Source organism: Coenobita brevimanus, chromosome 37 (genome assembly GCF_032717465.1).
Source record: "Coenobita brevimanus isolate Jiangsu-jjx chromosome 37, ASM3271746v2, whole genome shotgun sequence".
Lineage (NCBI taxonomy): Eukaryota > Metazoa > Arthropoda > Malacostraca > Decapoda > Coenobitidae > Coenobita > Coenobita brevimanus.
In genome coordinates, this window is record NC_136990.1 from 1,339,763 (window position 1) to 1,359,648 (window position 19,886).

Sequence of the window (19,886 nt, forward strand, 5' to 3'; positions counted from 1 at the left end):
TTGGCTTATTACACCTCTTCCTATTTTGGTTTTTGCGTACCGGTATTACACGTCTTCCTAAGCGATTTATTTTGCTTATTATTCCTTACTAACACCTCCTGAGTGATTTATTTTGCTTTTTACACCTCTTCCTAAGCGATTTATTTTGCTTATTACACCTCTTCCTTCCTGACACCTTTTCTTGAGCGATTTGTTTCAGAGGAGGGCTCGAAATACGGTCTGGACGAATATACGGATCTAAACTACATCTGTTTTGGTATTTAAGGGGTGTAGTGGCTTGCAGACGCCCCTCGAAGCTCCCTGACACCTTTTCCTGACCGATTTATATGGCTTATTACATCTCTTCCTCTTCTCTCTCTCTCTCTCTCTCTCTCTCTCTCTCTCTCTCTCTCTCTTTTGCGTATTACATCTCTTCCTAAGCGATTTATTTGTTTACTAACACTTCTTCCTAAGCGATTTATTTTGCTTCTTAAAGTACATCTCCTCCTAAGCGATTTACTTTGTTTATTACGCTTCTCCCTAACACCTCTTCCTAATCGACTTATTTTGCTTATTACATCTCTTCCTCCTTAACGTCACTTCCTATGCGATTTATTTTGCTTATTACACCTGACTGTCCTATTCTGTGTCAGTTAATTCACTCAGCATCAGTAGCATACAAATTAATATCAACCAGCCTTATCCAAAAATAAATCGCTATGGAAGAGGTGTTAGGGAGCTTCCACAACCGACGAGCATACAAACCAAGAATCAACCAGCCATATCCAAAAATAAATCGCAAAGGAAGAGGTGTTAGGGAGCTTTGATAAGAGAATACGGAACAAGAAGTGAATGTCAACCAGCCCTATCGAAACTGAATCGCTAAAGAAGAGGTGTTAGGGAGCTTTGATAAGAGAGTAAGGCCCAAAAGTAATTCTCTTGTTTCATTTACACATTTACAAACACAATAATCCTTCATTTACAACTCAGATGGGTGATTTACAAAGAGAGGGAGTTATTTACACAGCGAGAGACTGACGAGGAGAGTGTATGTGAGTGAGGTGGAGGGGAAGAGGGAAGGGGAGGCCAAGGAAGTGAAGGAGCGTTGTGGTGTGGATGTGGATGTGATAGGAAGCGTTAGGAGAGACACACTGAGGTGGTTTGGCCATGTGGAGAGGATGGAGAGTGAAAGACTGACGAGGAGAGTGTATGTGAGTGAGGTAGAGGGGAGAGGGAGGGGGAGGCCAAGGATGAGATGGAGGGATGGAGTGGAGAGGTATATGAGAGAGGGGGGGGGTGAACTGGGAGCAGGGCAATGAAATGACGGGGGACAGGGCGACATGGAGGCGATTTGTTTATGGCCACCCCTTACGGGATTAAGGCGTCTGGCAATAGATAGATAGATAGATAGTCACAATATCCCTTCATTTTACAGTTAAGATTTACAGTTAGATTTACAAATGTGACTGGGGGCCATTTACAAGAGGTCAATAAAAAGTTCATTTACACTCGACTTTCATTTACAACCAAGGTATATTTTCAGCTGTGTGTGTGTGTGTGTGTGTGTGTGTGTGTACCTGCTAGCCTCTTGTATGAATGTGTGTGTGTGTGTGTGTGTGTGTGTGTTTGTATATAAGTGAAGCAATATAAGAATCCAACTCTCCTGTGGGGCATGGGATCCTATACACGGCCAGGAGTAGTGGTATACCAATTTTTTTTTATAATATTTATTGTGAAAGTTACAGAGTACTTATACAACAAAGAAGGTGGTGGATCTTTTTTATCAGCATTTATCAATATTTTTCGGTTCATTTATCATGTTACAGAGGATATATAAAAAAAAAATAAAGAATTCAAACTTTAACCTGTCTCTCTCTTCCAGTCAACATTTCGATATGAATAAGATGAAGATGTGATGAAAGATCCCGCACTCAGGATTCCAGATGCATGATAAAATCGCCATAAATAACAAAATAGTGACAGAGAACTATTAATAAAAATTGTAATTGGCTTAAATGATGATTTGGGAGATTTTGGGGGGGGAATTTTTGGAAGGATTGGGCAAGTCTTCCTTAGTATAGACAGCTTCATGTTTACACTCGGAAGAAGAAGAAGATTACGAGTGTTGATGTTGTGAGGGGTTTGGAAGAATTTTCCATTATATCTTCATTTTTTTAAAGGCTGAGCTTGATTTTTTGCCATATATAAGGTGAGTATAATGGCAGGAGATTAAGTAATATTTGTACTTATATGAGAACGGGAATATTTGTGAGGCTTGGAAGTGATTAGTTTGGTTGTTTTATGGTGGTGGTCGTCTCTTTTCCTTTTTTTTCATTAATTTTTCGTGTTGTTTATGCCAGTGGTTGATTTTTCGGTATTATTTTACAAGTGGACAATATGCAGTGTTGGAATTTTAGCACCATTATCGTATAGTGTAGTCCCTAAGGATCACTAATAACCCCCATTACCCCGTTCGGAAATTGATTATTACTCCCCTAAGATAGGTTAGGTATGCTGGGTTTGGTTTAGTTAGTTTTATTGTGTTCGGTGAGGGGCATTTCCGACAAAAATGAAGGTCAGAAACATTCGAATGGCATCAAAAACTGCCAGAAAAATATATTGCACTACCTGGGGGGTGTATTGTCCACTTGTAAATATTTATCGATTTTTCCCGCATTTATAGTGAGGAAGATATTTGGAGATTAATTAAATATATTCAGTACCAAAATGACGAAGGTTTGGTTAGGATTTTTTCGCTACTGTAATTTTTGGTGTTGACGTGTGAGAATGAAAGACTGACTAGGAGAGTATTAGTGACGTGGAGGGGAGAGGGAGGGGTAGGGTGAAGATAAGATGTAGGGATAATGAGATACTGACAAGGAGAGTATTTCAGTGAAGTAGAGTGGAGTGGGAGAGGTAGATTGAAGATGACATGTAGAGACTGAGAAACTGAGTAGGAGTGTGTAAGGTGGAGGAGGTGAGAGGGAGAGGTAGATTGAAGATGAGTTGTAGAGATGAGAGACTGACTAGGAGAGTACTTTAGTAATCTGGAAGGGGGTGAGGGTGGGAGGGATTGAAGATGAGATGTAGGGATAATGAGAAACTGACTAGAAGAGTATGCTAGTGAGGTGGGGGGGAAGGGAGGGGTAGACTGAAGATGAGATGTAGGGATAATGAGAGACTGATGAGGAGAGTGTATTTAACTGAGGTGGAGGAGTAGATTGAAGATGAGATGAAGGGATAATGAGAGACTGACTAGGAGAGTGTATTTAGGTGAGGTAAAAGGAGGAGAGGGAGGGGAAGATTGAAGATGAGATGTACCATAGGGATTAATGGAAGACGTACTAATGATGTGTTATTATTCTTATTTCACTGATGAGTTCACTATCTGTATTGGAATGCTGTGGTTCTAGACCTAAATTTTTAGGTGTCTGTCTGTCTGTCTATCTATAGCCAGATGCCTCAATCCCATAAGGGGTGGCCACAAACAAATCACCTCCATGTCGCCCTGTCCCCCGCCATTTCTCTGCCCTGCTCCCAGCTCACACCTCCCTCTCTCATATACCTTTCCACTCCATCCCTTCATCTCATCCTCGGCTTCCTTTTCTCCCCTCCCCTCCAGCTCACTCTCATGCACTTTCCTTGTCAGTTTCTCACTCTCCATCATCTCCACATGGCCAATAACACATGGAAATAAACCAGTATGGAAAAGGTGTTAGTGAGCTTCCTAGCTGCTCAAGAAAGCCCCCTTAAGTAAGTATGTACACTGTCTATCCAATTATCTGTCTATAGCCAGATGCCTTAATCCCATAAGGGATGGCCACAAACAAATCACCTCCATGTCGCCCTGTCCTCTGCCATTTCGCTGCCCTTCATCCAGCTCGCACACCCCTCTGTCATACATCTTTCAGCTCCATCCCTCCATCTCATCCTCAGTCCTTAATTTACAATTGAATTTATGATGGATTTCCTTTTCTAACATAAAATTTGCTTTGACAGGAATGGCAAGGAAAGACAAGTGGAGAGTCATCCCAAGGGGGTTGTTGTGAAGGATGATTGACGAAATGGTTCCTTGTTGTCATCATCATCATCAACAAATCCGACGACGAGGCTGTTCGGCCAGACTGCCTAGGGAACAGCTACTACTACTACAAATCCTACGATGCCTTGCGCCCTCCTCAAAGCACCCTAACTAGAAATGGCCATGGCTTGTATTTTTGTTGGTAAGAAGCTCTGTAACACCTCTTCCTTACTGATTTATTTTGGATAGGGTTGGGTAATATCATTTTGTACATTATTTATGCAGAGTATGGTGATATTTGAATGATTTAACACAGAAGAGGACAGTAAGGTATAATAAGCAAAATAAATCATGTAGGGAATTAAGTAACACAGAAGTGGACAGTAAGGTGTTATAAGCAAAATAAATCACTTAGGAAGAGGTGTTAGGGAGTTTCCTCAAGGTACAAATGGGTCTATAACAGAACTGCCTCCATGTTGTTGGGTCTTTGTCCTTCCCTACCTGGGTCACTCTCTCAAACACTCTTCTTCCTCTTCTTTCACTCTTTCTCCTCTTCTTTTACTCTTCCTCCTCTTCTTTTACTCTTCCTCCTCTTCTTTTACTCTTCCTCCTCTTCTTTTACTCTTCCTCCTCTTCTTTTACTCTTCCTCCTCTTCTTTTACTCTTCCTCCTCTTCTTTTACTCTTCCTCCTCTTCTTTTACTCTTCCTCCTCTTCTTTTACTCTTCCTCCTCTTCTTTTACTCTTCCTCCTCTTCTTTTACTCTTCCTCCTCTTCTTTTATTCATCATCCTCTTCTTTTACTCTTCCTCCTCTTCTTTTACTCTTCCTCCTTTTCTTTTACTCTTCCTCTTCTTTTACTCTTCCTCTTCTTTTACTCTTCCTCCTCTTCTTTCACTCTTCCTCCTCTTCTTTCACTCTTCCTCCTCTTCTTTCACTCTTCCTCCTCTTCTTTCACTCCCCCTCTTCTTTCACTCTTTCTCCTCTTCTTTTACCCTTCCCCTTCTTTCACTCTTCCTCCTCTTCTTTCACTCTTACGAATACAAATCACCTTCATTTTACAATCATTTGCTCATAGGATCTTTACATTTTAACACTTCTTTTTTTTTTGTTTTTTTTTTAATATGCAGCTGCCATTTTTGCTTTATTACTGCAGTCTTCAACAAAGCACCATTTTTCGACAGCTGTACAATTGATCATTATCTACTGTTTTCCATGAACGTAGTGTGATCGTAGAGGAAGGTTGATCCATACACATGTATACCTCAATATACGATACCCCTAGATGCAATACCCAGGCTTAGCGATGGGGGTAGAAATACCACCATACCCTGCCTAATGATGGCATAACCCTGGTTTAACAATGGGTTATAATTTTCCTTTGCCGATTTTGATGATATTTTAGACTAAAATTGTGTTTAAGTTGATTTGTAAACTGTTTTTAGACTTAGCTTAATGTGTTTTAGTCATAGGTGGGGCAAACATTGTCATTTTGGGGTACAGTTTACTAAGCTTGATTTTTTCAGACTTATATTTGATGATTTTTGGATTATTTTTGTTGGTTTTAGTGAGTTATTTACAGGTGTTAGGCTTAGGTTAGTTTCTTTTACAGCTGTTAGGCCATTTAGATTGGCTTTAAACTTGTTTTGGGGCTCATGTGGGTGGGTTTAGGACATGGTTGGGGGGGAAACCCAAGGCTCAGAAACACATCCCTATACTTTACATGTTAAATCTACCCCCATATACAATACCCCGCCTAACGATGGGTTTTTACTTAGCCAATTGCATCATTAGACCAGGGTATACCTGTACTGCTTCACCCTCTTCTTACATATTATACCACTTAAAATCTTCCTTTTTCAATGTTACCCTCAGTCTTGTGTTTGGAACCTTTCTCATGCACCCTTTCTGCTGTATGTGCACATTTTAAAATAATCATGTCCATATTGAGTTTTGTATCGTATCATTTATAAAGGCTCCAACCTGCTTGCCTGTATCAGCCTCGGTCACCAAATGGCAGCTCTCCTTTCTGCTCGATCTCTGGCAGCCTCCCTATTCAATCCCGTATCCCTGAGGTCACACTCTATGACCATGCCCCAGGTCTTTTTTGGTCTGCCTTCACCCTACGTCCAGCGTTCACATTTCTCTCTGTATCATTTTGTATTCATTTTTATCAGTTCATGTGTTCCTTATCTTACATCAATTGCCCTTTCTTCCCTCCTAAAATATTCATAAATTTCCCCATTATTTACACCATCCTTTCTGGTTTATTGTACAGCTGTTTAGAGAGAGGCCATTTTTACACCAATATAATGGCCATGTGGAGAGGATGGAGGGTGAGAGACTGATGAGGAGAGTGTATGTGAGTGAGGTGTAGGGGGGGAGAGGGAGAGGAAGGCCGAGCCGAGGATGAGATGGAGGGATGGAGTGGAGAGGTATATGAGAGAGGGGAGTGTGAGCTGGGAGCAGGGCAGTGAAATGGCGGGGGACAGGACGACGTGGAAGCGATTTGTTTGTGGCCACCCCTTATGGGATTGAAGTGTCTGGCAATAGATAGATAGATAGATAACCTAGAAAGTTCTTTGTCACTCACTGCCCTGGTTCTGCTCCCTTATGCAGTGTTGGCAGCAAGATAGTTCACATAACCTTGATACTAACACTCAGGCCCTTCGAAATACCGTAGACCCTCCCTGTAATGGGCTAACTGGGGGGAAGCCTGGTTCGATAAAGCCAAAAATCCATTATATCAGATGGTCTCCCTGTAGTGGGATTTCAAGCACATGTTTGAAAATAAATGAGCACAGTAGCATGTGTATCTGTCTATCTATTGCCAGACGCCATAATCCCGTAAGGGGTGGCCATTTGACTCTGAGTTATTTGTTTTACGGGGAGGGGCACTAACCCTTCACCACAGTTTGGTTGTATGGTTACCACCCAGCCTGTAAATGATTTCTTGGCTTACAGGAAACCATTTGGCTTGTCACTCAATGTAAAGCCACCTGTAAAGGAAAGAAAAGCAATAAGAAGTAACAGGAAAGATGGGAGAAATAGGAAGAGAGGAGGACAGACACAGAAAAAGAATGATAAAGGCTATGGAAGAAGTAGGCAGCACTACATCAAGTGAGTGGATGATGGTTGCCACCATATACCACCAACAGTAGCATATTATAGTACAAAAAATGAAAACTATATCCATCTCACCCTTTTGCCGTTTATTTCACACCCTTGTTGAAGTAAAATGGATGGGAACACATGTATATACCCATTGTGCCCCATTTAATAGACATTGTTTGTAATAGCCAGCAGAAGTTTGGGAGGGGAAGACCAAGGATGAGCTGGAGGGATGGAGTTGAGAGGTATATGAGGGCGGGGGGAGTGAGTTGGGGGAGGGCAGTCAAATGGTGGTTGACAAAATGACTTGGAGGCGTTTTGTCTGCGGCCACCCTTTGCGGGATTAGGGCATTGGGCTATAGATAGATAGATAGAAGTTTGGTGGCTTTGTAGTGTCTGTTTAATCCAATAACTGGTCTATTGAGGTTCATTAAATTGAATCTACTGTACAACCAATCTCTGCGATTACTCTTCTTCCCAGCGTTGATCTCCCCCTAACCTTGTACTCCATTTTGCCATGTTTACCAAATATAACCCATGATATTTATAACTAGTAAATCATCTCCGTAAAATACAGCATTATAATTGTTTGAAATGTCACAGCTGCTTCAGGCTAAGGATTTACTTTGTGTTTAATTTGGCTAGTTGTAGATGATTTTCACTTTCATCTTAAATCTATCTATCTATCTATCTATCTATTGCCAGACGCCTTAATCCCGTATGGGGTGGCCACAAACAAATTTCCCCCATGTCGCCCTGTCCCCCGCCATTTCACTGCCCTGTTCCCAGCTCACATCCCCTCTCATATACCTCTCCACTCCATCCCTCCATCTCACCCTTGGCCTCCCCCTCCCTCTTCTCCCCTCCACCTCACTCACATACACTCTCCTCATCAGTCTCTCATTCTCCATCCCCTCCACATGGCCAAATCACTCTCATCTTAAATGTCAGGACCAACTTGCCTAGCCCCAGGTTCCTACATTCCTCATGGGGCAACATAGGATTGGATGATGGATGGATGGATAATTGTTTGAAATGTCACTGCTGCTTCAGGCTAAGGATTTATTGTGTTTTATTTGGCTAAATGTAGATGATGAGAGGCCCAGGTTCTCATCTACGTCATCATTGGTCCTGTGGGTTAGGTTGAATTAGGATGAGTTAGCTTTATTAGGAGGTTATTTTAGATTGGGTTTGGTTGTGTACCGATTTTTACTTGAGAATGGTCAATACTTCTGTCTATCAATCTATCCATCTACAGCCTGACGCCCTAGTCCCGCAAAGGGTGGCCGCAGACAAAATGCCTCCAAGTCGTTCTGTCATCCACCATTTGAGTGCCCTCCCCCCCCAGCTCATTCCTCCCTCCCTCATATACCTCTCAACTCCATCCCTCCACCTCATCCTCGGTCTCCCCATCCCTCCCTCAACTTCGCCTACATACACCCTCTTAGTCAGTCTTTCATTCTCCATTCTCTCCACAAGTCCAAATACTTACACTAACCACTCCTAACCTAGCTTATAAGGAAGTGTTGTTCAGAATAATTAGGCTGAGTTAGGTCAGGTTTGTTATGATGTTATTTTAGCTTAGGTTTGGTTCTGTACTATGTTATCTAGACAGAATGGTTGATACATAAGCTAGCCTGTCCTAACCTAACCTGTAAGGGAGAGTTGTCAAGAATAATTACTGAGACCCCAGTAGGTGGAGGAGTTAATAAGGTTGACAGTGGCAGTAAATGTAATGATGTGGATGTGGTTGAGAAAATCAGGAGAAATACACTGAGGTGGTTTGGACATGTGGAGAGAATGGAGAATGGGAGACTGACTAAGAGGGTGAATGTAGGTGAAATGGAGGGAGGGAGAGGGAGGGGAAGACCAAGGATGAGGTGGAAGGATGGAGTTTAGAGGTATATGAGGGAGGGGGGAGTGAACTGGGGGGAGGGCAGTCAAATGGTGGGTGACAGAGTGACGTGGAGGCATTTTGTCTACGGTCACCCTTTGCCAGATTAGGGCATAGGGCTATAGATAGATAGATAGATAGATGTGTCCATCCTTTATGGTTTATTCAGGTGTTTTTGTTGTTGATTACCTTAGTCTGTGGCTGAGTAGACCCATCAAGCACAAACAAGCAACTCTCCTCTAGCAGACAGCATCTTGGCAGGGTATTGTAACTCTTTGTCTAATAGTTCTGATTTTACAGGAGTGGAACATATGAAGATTACATCGATGGACATAGTAGGAAGAAAGTGACAGCGATTCAAATGGAGAGGCAGGATGCAGTGGGAGATTGGTCTGGTGAGGGAGGACCAGTGGATAGACTTTCCTGAAGATACATGATTTTACCAGCTAATCCCCAGTGATGGAGCCAAGGTGTAGAAGAAGAGAAGGCATTTGCTTTACAGGTACTTAATTTCTGTCTATCTCTATTGCCAGATGCCTTAATCCTGTAAAGGGTGGTCACAAACAAATCGCCTCCTTGCCGCCCTGTCCCCAGCCATATCACTGCCCTGCTTCCAGCTCACACCCCCTCTCTCATATACAGTACTTCTCCACTTCATCCCTCCATCTCATCCTTGGCCTCCTCTTACTTTATCCCCCCTCTTAATGATTGTGTGAGTGGCAGCTGGTTTGGTGTTGATTATGTTGAAATATGGATTGTTTAGCAGTCATACTTTGGAACTTTTGGTAATGGTAAGGTTGTTTGAATACAGTAATCACTCCAATATCCGACGTAATAGAGCCATAGGTAGGTCAGGATATTGGTTCTGTCCGGATATTGGGCCCCAGCTTATGGACTTGTACTTATGGACCCTAACTCAGAGAAACACCTATCCAACTCCCTCTAGACATGCATAGCACCTATTTAACACCCAAATCACACCAATAATGCACATAAATGACTGAAATAAATGCAAAAGAAACATAAAATGAGGGTTTAGAAGCAGGTTCATACAATAATAAACATTCTGGTGACTGGCTCCTGGACTGGTACTTATGGACCCTAACCTAGCCTAACTCAGAAAAACACCTTCCTACTGCACATGCATAGCTCCTAACACCCTATTCACACCAATAAAGGACATTAAAGAGTGAAATGAGGTAAGTATAGTATGGAAAAAAGTACAGTATGAAACATTCTTATGTCCGGATAGTGGGGATGTTCGGATATTGGGTGTCCGGATATTAGAGTGATTACTGTAATTGATTACCATGTCTTAGTTCTGGGGTGTTTTCTGAATTACTTAGTGTATATGGGTGCTTGTACGAAGATAAGAAGATGAAGAATGAGAAACACATTGAGGTGGTTTGGCCATGTGGAGAGGATGGAGAGTGAGAGACTGATGAGGAGAGTGTATGTGAGTGAGATGGATGGGGGAGAGGGAGGGGGAGGCCAAGGATGAGACGAAGGGATGGAGTGGAGAGGTATATGAGAGTGGGGGATGTGAGTTGGGAACAAGGCAATGAAATGGCAAGGGACAGGGAGACATGGAGGCGATTTGTCTGTCATCACCCATTACGGGATTAAGGCGTCTGGCAATAGATAAATAGACAGATAGATGAATGGATCCACTAGCTATGTTACACTTACATTTTTGAAGGATCAGGCATGCACATATAAGCCATTTCTCACCTGTTGAGTGTAATTAACCGTGATACAAAGGTGCCATGAAACTCCATCACCAGCAAAAAGTTCAGAACAATATTTTTTTAATGGACATATGCCATTATAGTTACCAACCCTACCTACACTGAGTTTTTTTAATGAGGCGAAGATGCACTTGACAGGTCGGTGATGACTGGCTGAATGCAACATGTCCAAATAACATCATTGTATTTCAAATAATTATCGATAATGTCAGTCAAAACTTATTTACTAACACAAACACCTATCAACCTATCAACCCGACAAAATCTTCCACAGGTATACCCACTAATGTTTAATAATATTCAGCTTAATCCTGCATCATCCTTGAACATGCTTGGGGTTTCATTTACTCGGGACTTATCTTGGAAACAGCATATTACATCTCTTGTAAAATCTGCTTCCAAGAGATTGGGTGTGCTAAGCCGACTCCGCTCTTTCTTTACCCCTGCACAATTGTTGACTCTATACAGGGGTTTTATCCGCCCCTGTGTGGAGTACAACTCTCATGTGTGGGGAGGCTCCCCACATACAGCTCTTCTCAATAGGGTGGAGTCAAAGGTTTTTCGTCTCATTAACTCTCCTCCTCTTACTGACTCCCTTCAACCTCTGTCTCTTCGCCGCACTGTTGCATCTTTATCTCTTTTCTATCGCTACTTCAATGGTCACTGCTCCTCTTACTGGCTCCCTTCAACCTCTGTCTCTTCACCGCACTGTTGCATCTTTATCTCTTTTCTATCGCTACTTTAATGGTCACTGCTCCTCTTACTGGCTCCCTTCAACCTCTGTCTCTTCACCGCACTGTTGCATCTTTATCTCTTTTCTATCGCTACTTTAATGGTCACTGCTCCTCTGAACTGTCTGCTTGCATCCCTCCACCTCTACGACGGGCGCGTAGCACCCGTCTAGCAGCAAACTCTCATCCCTTTTCTGTCCAACTCTCTAATGCAAGAGTTAACCGTTACTCCCAGTCTTTCATTTATGCAACAGGTCAGCTCTGGAACTGTCTCCTTCTGTCTGTATTTCCTGCTGCCTATGATCTCTAGTCTTTCAAACTCAGTGTGTCCAGGCATCTCAAAATGATCGGATCTTGAATTTGGCTCTCTATTGTATTTTGTTTTTCTCTTGGAGGGAACTGTTACTGCGGGCTCATGGCCTTTGGTTCCTTCTTCCTCGCATTAAAAAAAAAAAAAAAAAAAACTGTCAAGTGCATCTTCGCCTCAATATGAAAAAAAACTGAGTAAAGGGCCTTGGGTTTGAATTTGAAGTTCTCCTCGTAGCCCAACCGTCATCCAAGGCTAGTAAGTCCAGCTTGCCCCAGGGTACAAATTATGGGAGTAGTGTAGATAGTGTTGTGTTTTGTAGTGTAGTGTAATGTAGTGTAGTGTAGTGTAATGTAATGTAGTGTAGTGTAATGTAGTGTAATGTAGTGTAGTGTAGTGTAGTGTAATGTAGTGTAGTGTAGTGTAGTGTAGTGTTTTGTAGTGTAATGTAGTGTAGTGTTTTTGTTGCAACCTCTGGCTCGTATGGATGTGAACCTGGTGGACTTTTTTTTTTTTTTTTTTAATGCAAGGAAGAAGAACCAAAGGCCAGGAGCCCTCAAACCGTTCCTTCCAAGAAAAAAACAAAAACAATTCAACAGAGAGCCAATTTCAAGATCCGTTCATTTTGAGATGCCTGGACACACTGCATTTGAAAGACTGGAGATCATAGGAAGTAGGACGTACAGACAGAGGGAGACAGTTCCAGAGTTGACCTGTTGCATAAATGAAAGACTGGGAGTAATGGTTAACTCTTGCATTAAAGAGTTGGACAGAAAAGGGATGAGAGTTTGCTGCTAGACGGTTGCTACGCGCCCATCATAGAGGTGGAGGAATGCAACTCCATGTCCTCTTATGTATTTTGAGTGTATGGAAGGCAGGGCAGTGTTCAGAGGGGAGAAGGGCCACATCAGGAAGTTGAGGGAGACGTAGAGGCAAAAAGAGGTAACAGTGAATCAGGTTTTGTTATAGTTTTTGGATGTTTAAAGAGGAAATTCTATATGATGTACTGAATCTGTATGTTTATGTGTAGCCAGATGTGAAGGGCAGAGCATTGTTCAGGGGAGGGCAAGGCTCCATCGGGAAACACAGACACACACAAGCAAAAGGAGACATCAGTGAATCCATTTTTTTTCATCATCATCATCATCTAATCCAGTGTTGTCCCATGAGGAGCGTAGGAGCCCGGGGCTAGGCAAGTTGGTTCTGACATCTGAGATGAGAGTGACCAGCCTCTCTCATCCCTGAGTAGCATCATGTGAGCAATAAACCCCAACCATCCCTTGGATATAAACCTTCACTGGCTCAATCCAGTTGGACCACCTTAATTACCCACTAAACCAGGCACCATAATATGGTTATATGGTTACCACCCAGCATAGTAAATGGTTTCCTGGTGTACAGGAAACCATTTGGCATGCCACTCAGTGTAGAGTCACCCATAGACAGAGGGAAGAGGGAAGATTAAAGGAAAGAAAGACAGAAGAGGAAGGAAGGAAAGAATGAAGGAAGAGAGGAAAAGACAGGCACCTGAGAGTAGCACTACATCGAGTGAGTGGATGGTGAGCACCCCCACTGTATAAGTGAATATTTAAAGACAGGATTCCCAGTCCATACTTATTAAGCCACTAATATACTAACTGAAACAGGGAAAGATTTTAATGTAGAGTGTTTTGGAAAGCTGTACTTTTGTGGAATAAATATATGTAACCATCCATGTTTTTTTAATGAATGGAAAACACCTGTAATCTGATGTATGGAATTATTATTATTATTGTCTTTTTAACTGGCTTTTCCTTTTCCTGTTCAACTTCTAAAAAAAATCCAAACTGTAATTAAGTAGATTTCATTGTGTACTTACCTTGAAGATAGAATATTATGATAGTGTTTTCTTTCTCTCTCAAGGGAATATTATAAATGTGTTTTCTTTCTCAAGGGAATATTATGATAGTGTTTTCTCTCTCAAGGGAATATTATAATTGTGTTTTCTCTCTCAAGGGAATATTATAAATGTGTTTTCTTTCTCTCTCAAGGGAATATTATAATTGTGTTTTCTTTCTCAAGGGAATATTATAATTGTGTTTTCTCTCTCAAGGGAATATTATAATTGTGTTTTCTTTCTCAAGGGAATATTATAATTGTGTTTTCTTTCTCAAGGGAATATTATACTAGTGTTTTCTATCTCTGTCAGCCAAACAGTACACTGGAATGTTTACTTTCATATCCTCAGTCTCCACAAACTCTATTATCTACTGACCATATGACTGTAGTATATTTAGAGATTATCTATACCCCGACGCCTTAATCCTGCAAAGGGTGGCCACAGACAAAACGCCTCCAGGTCGCTCTGTCACCCACCATTTGATTACCCTCCCCCCAACTCACTCCCCCCTCCCTCATATACCTCTCAACTCCATCCCTCCACCTCATCCTCAGTCTACCCTTCCGTCTCCCTCCCTCCACCTCACCTACATACACCCTCTTAGTCAGTCTTTCATTCTCCATTCTCTCCACATGTCCAAACCACCTCAGTGTATGTCTCCTAATCTTCTCAACCACATCCACATCCACCCCACAACTGTAACATAATAACTGACTCACATAGACTTTCCTTTCAGATTGTTGCAGAAGTTGAGTGGGAAATCAGTGAAGGAAAGAAGACTGGGAAGAAAAACAAAGTGACCCTGACAAAGGATGAGATACGCAGCCTCACCTTGGGTCAGGACATAGCTCGTCTCTTGGAAAACACTATGGATCCAGCAGAATTGGAGGTATCGTCATCTTTATCATCATAATACAGTTGTTATAGTTGTCTCAGGCATATATGAATGGGGACCCAGTGGACTGCAGGCTGAAGTTGCCCTTTTGCAGTCTACCTTCATCCATGCGGGGGGATTAGGAGGGCGTTAAGGGAAGTTCAGATAAAAACTGCCTGTTTATGTTGGCACCGCTGTGTGAAGTTCTCCAGCACCATAGCACAGTGTAACCATTCATTATCTGAGAATGATTGGGGGGAAAGACCCAGTCCCATAAATCCACCCTGGGGCAGCAAAAGTGTGGATGGTGATAATGATGTAACAGAAGAAAGCTTTTGCTGTGTCAGACTGTTTGCAGATATGTTGGATTACAGTATGTTCTATGAGAAAAGGGTCTATTAAGTCATGTGAGTCAGAGACATTCAAGTAAAGCAATACAGTATAGGATGTTGTAATGCATTGTAAATCAGTGTGTATAGTGATGATATGATTTGTTAACCTATGCTGTGCCTATACCATGTCAGGTTCTGCTAACATCAGGGCAGATACAGCTGGTGCACATGTGGCAGCAACGACAGGCTGAGGAAAGGAGGCGCAGAGTTAATACAGAGATGCAACACAGACTCCTCAAGAAGACCACACTGTATGAACCAACACCACTGCTGAAGGTAATACACTATCTATCTATTACCAGACGCCTTAATCCCGTAAGGGGTGGCCACAAACAAATCGCCTCCATGTCGCCCTGTCCCCCGCCATTTCACTTCCCTGCTCCCAGCTCACACCCCCCTCTCTCATATACCTCTCCACTCCATCCCTCCATCTCATCTTTGGCCTCCCCTTCCCTCTCCCTCCCTCCACCTCACTCACATACACTCTCCTCATCAGTCTTTCACTCTCCATCCTCTTTGTAAGACATGTATTTTAGAGTCTGTATTCTTGTAATTTCAGAAAGCTCCCTAACACCTTTTCCCAGGTAGCTTATTTTGCCTAATACACCTTATTGTCCATCTCTGTGTAACATAAATCATTTTAATATCGCCATACCCTACATAGATAATGTGCAAAAGGATATCAGCCAGCTATATCCAAAAATAAATCACTGAGGAAGAGGTGCTAGGGAGCTTCCTTACCTGACAAGAATATGGTCCCAGAAAGAGATAGTTCTAAAGCATCATAACATTTTCCATACATAATAGAACCTATATCTAGAATTTTACAACCAGAGTGATGTAGTAATTGGATTGTAAGAGCTTATTTTGGCACCCCTTTTTAACGTGGCAGCGTCCGGACTGACTCTATCGGATACGTTTATGTGAAGCTACAGAACTTTGCGAATGTTTTTGACATATCCGATTGAGCCAGGATTCCGGGGGCTTGAGTGACGAGTGAATGGAAGCGTGGCCCATTGGATTTGGCAAATTTGGGCTGTCTGGACATTGCTACTCCTCACTCTGCCCTAGGGTGGGAAAGGAGGTCCAGATGATGATGATGATGAATTCAATTATTCAGGTAACTCTATCATTTAAGTAACTGTTATTTAAGTAACTATTATTTAAGTAACTATGTTATTTATGTAACTATTATTTAAGTAACTCTGTTATTTAAGTAACTATTATTTTTGTCCATCGCTTTCCACTGAGCTGCATAGACCCGCTGTGGCTTTAGTGGTGTCCCAGGCAACACAGTCTTGCCGCTGTGTTCTGTTATATGTCTAATAGTGTTCTCTCGCTCGTTTTGCTCGCTCGCTTGAACAATAAATCACTACATTAAAGGTGTTAGGAAAGCCTGCATAACCAGCACAGTATTATGAGCCTCGGTATGCAGTCCGTTCCCTGTGGCCTTGTAACTTTGTGTACCCGGAGCGCTTACAAAAAAACCTGCCATCACTTTCCTCTCGTAACTATACTCCTTTCCCTTTAACTTGGCCTAAAATTGCCTTCCCTCCGTCTTGTGTACTGATTTGGTGTTGTATGTGAACCCAGTGGACTGCAGGATGCCAGTCTCTTCAGCAAGTTGCTCCCAGTAGTCTTTTGTTGAGGTTATGATGAAGGACTGTGTTGTGATAGTGTAGTGCAGGGAGTGTGTGTGTGTGTGTGTGTGTGTGTGTGTGTGTGTGTGTGTGTGTGTGTGTGTGGTGGGAGGGGGGGCATTACAGTGTGTGTGGCATTACAGTGTGTGTGTGTGTGTGTGTGTGTGTGTGTACATTACAGTGTGTGCACAGAGTATTGTTTGTATGTTATATTTTGTGTTGGTAGTGTAGTGTAGGGTAGGGTAGTGTTGAAGGGTGTATGTGTAGTGTTGGAGGTGTATGTGTAGTGTTGAAGGGTGTATGTGTAGTGTTGAAGGTGTATGTGTAGTGTTGAAGGGTGTATGTGTAGTGTTGAAGGGTGTATGTGTAGTGTTGAAGGTGTATGTGTAGTGTTGGAGGGTGTATGTGTAGTGTTGAAGGTGTATGTGTAGTGTTGGAGGTGTATGTGTAGTGTTGGAGGTGTATGTGTAGTGTTGAAGGGTGTATGTGTAGTGTTGAAGGGTGTATGTGTAGTGTTGAAGGGTGTATGTGTAGTGTTGGAGGGTGTATGTGTAGTGTTGAAGGTGTATGTGTAGTGTTGAAGGTGTATGTGTAGTGTTGAAGGGTGTATGTGTAGTGTTGAAGGTGTATGTGTAGTGTTGAAGGGTGTATGTGTAGTGTTGGAGGTGTATGTGTAGTGTTGAAGGTGTATGTGTAGTGTTGGAGGGTGTATGTGTAGTGTTGAAGGTGTATGTGTAGTGTTGGAGGTGTATGTGTAGTGTTGAAGGTGTATGTGTAGTGTTGAAGGGTGTATGTGTAGTGTTGAAGGTGTATGTGTAGTGTTGGAGGTGTATGTGTAGTGTTGAAGGTGTATGTGTAGTGTTGGAGGGTGTATGTGTAGTGTTGAAGGTGTATGTGTAGTGTTGAAGGTGTATGTGTAGTGTTGGAGGGTGTATGTGTAGTGTTGAAGGTGTATGTGTAGTGTTGGAGGGTGTATGTGTAGTGTTGGAGGGTGTAGGGTAGTGTTGGAGAGTGTATGTTGAAGTGTGTGTGTGTGTGTGTGTGTGTGTGTGTGTGTGTGTGTGTGTGTGTGTGTGTGTAATTGATTCTTGATGGTTTTCATACCGTGTGCCGAGTAGTAACAATATCATTAGAATATGATGCTAGTCACGAATAAGTGCTGCGGAAAGGATGTAGAGCTGTAATATTGTCTATTTCTGTCACTGATCTGCGTGAAATAGGCTTTAGAATGTCGACCCTCTGTGCCAAGTTAAAGTGAAAGGCGTGTGTGTTTGTGTAGGAGGAACAAGAGACAAGGAGGTATTCTGTGGCCTGTTTTCTTTGTGCTTCCTACAAGACACAATAATAGTTATGACGGGGCATTGATGGCTAGGTTTTGAGTCAGTACACACTTACGGCCTCTCATTATACAAGGTGGTCCATATATTACGCCACCCAGTTCTTATGTGTTGCGGCCACGGCTCAGTCAACATTACCAGTGTCTATCCTGCATCATTATCTACTTTCCATAACCCTCTTCACGCTTACCTTTATAACATAGGATTTACTTTAGCTCCATTGCTTGCATGGTTGAGGCTTCCCATATTCACCTCCGTGTCGCCCTGTCCCCGGCCATTTCAAAGTCCTTTCCCAACTTAAACCCCCCTCTCTCATCTCTCTCTCTCTCTCTGCTCCAGCCCTCCATCTCATCCTTGGTCTCCTCCTCCATGTCTCCTTTTTTATGCTTAGCTTTATAGTATGGTATTGTCTCTATTTGTAGCTATTCGCCTTAATCCTGTAAGGGGTGGCCACAAACAAATCACCTCCATGTCGCCCTGTCCCCGGCCATTTCACTGCCCTCCCCCGACTTGTACCCCCCTCTCTCACATCTCTCTACTCCTCCCCACCATCTCATCCTCGGTCTTCCCCTCCCTCTCCCCCTTTTTGTGCTCAGTTTTGTAGTATGAATAGTGTATGCTTTTATTAACGTCCAGTGCTGACATGGGTGAGTAGTAAGTTGGTGAGGCAGTCAGGGTGTGTTGGCTCATCACAGAAGCCGTCCCTGCAACACACAAGACTGGAGAGCGCAATATACTGACCACCTGTGTTAAATCAAAGCCAGCACTGATTATACTGAGTTAAAAATGACCTTGTGTATACAGGATTTTGACTTATATTTGACTTATATTCCCTGCAACACAGCACTGGCCATCTCAATATACTGACCACCTGTGTTAAGTGTAAGCCAGCACTGATTATACTGGGTTAAAAATGCCCTTGTGTATGCATCCTCGGAGGGGGAGGCCGAGGATGAGATGGAGGGATGGGGTGGAGAGGTATATGAGAGAGGGGGGTGTGAGTTGGGAGCAGGGGAGTGAAATGGCGGGGGACAGGGCGACTTGGAGGCGATTTGTTTGTGGCCACCCCAAACGGGACTGAGGCGTCTGGCAATAGATAGATAGATAGATAGATTTATTTTTTGCGTATATTTGACTTACGTTCCCTGCAACACACAGCACTGGCCACCTCCATATACTGACCCCCTGTGTTAAGCCACCACTGATTATACTGAGCTAAAAATGACCTTGTGTATGCAGTGTTAGATGAGGTAAAAGATAATTGACGTTGATTATACTGAGTTAAAAATGCCCTTATGTATGCAGTATTTCGAGTCATTTACCAGAAGGAAAATATAATTCGTATCTCAAAGCTTTCATTACCATCTCAAAATTTTACGACGTCCAAAAATCTGCTTATAATAATACTAACTGGCAATTTTCGATTTCAAGATGGCCACAGTCCTTTAATTCTGGTGTCTCAAAATTTAACCAAGTCAAAAAATTCGCTTCTATAATACTAATTGGCAAATCTCGAGCAGCAAAATTTTATTAAGTCCAATAATTCACTCGAAAAAATACCAGTTGGCAACTTTTAATCGTCATTACTAATTCCAAAAATTCTCTCCAAAAAATTCTAACTGGCAGCTTCTAATCGTCAAAATTGTAATAAGTCCAAAAATTCGCTGCCAAACTACCTAGGTGTCAACTGGGCTGCAAGATGGCCGTGCGTGTGTGTTGAGGCTGTGAGCACCGTTGGTACAGTTGTGGACAAAAATACTGTTCCACTTCAAACAATTATGAAATTCACGTAGCGTTGTGAGAAGGTGGTTCTGTGAAGCTGGCCTCACTGGGTTTGCTATTTATGAAGTGGCTCAGTGTTTATGTGCACGGCTTTGTCTCCACTGGTCATTTCTAGAGTTGCCCCAGCCCCTTGTCCTTCCTCCCTCACCCACTACAAGCAGTTACGGGCAGGCAGCAAGGCCAAAGGGGTGGG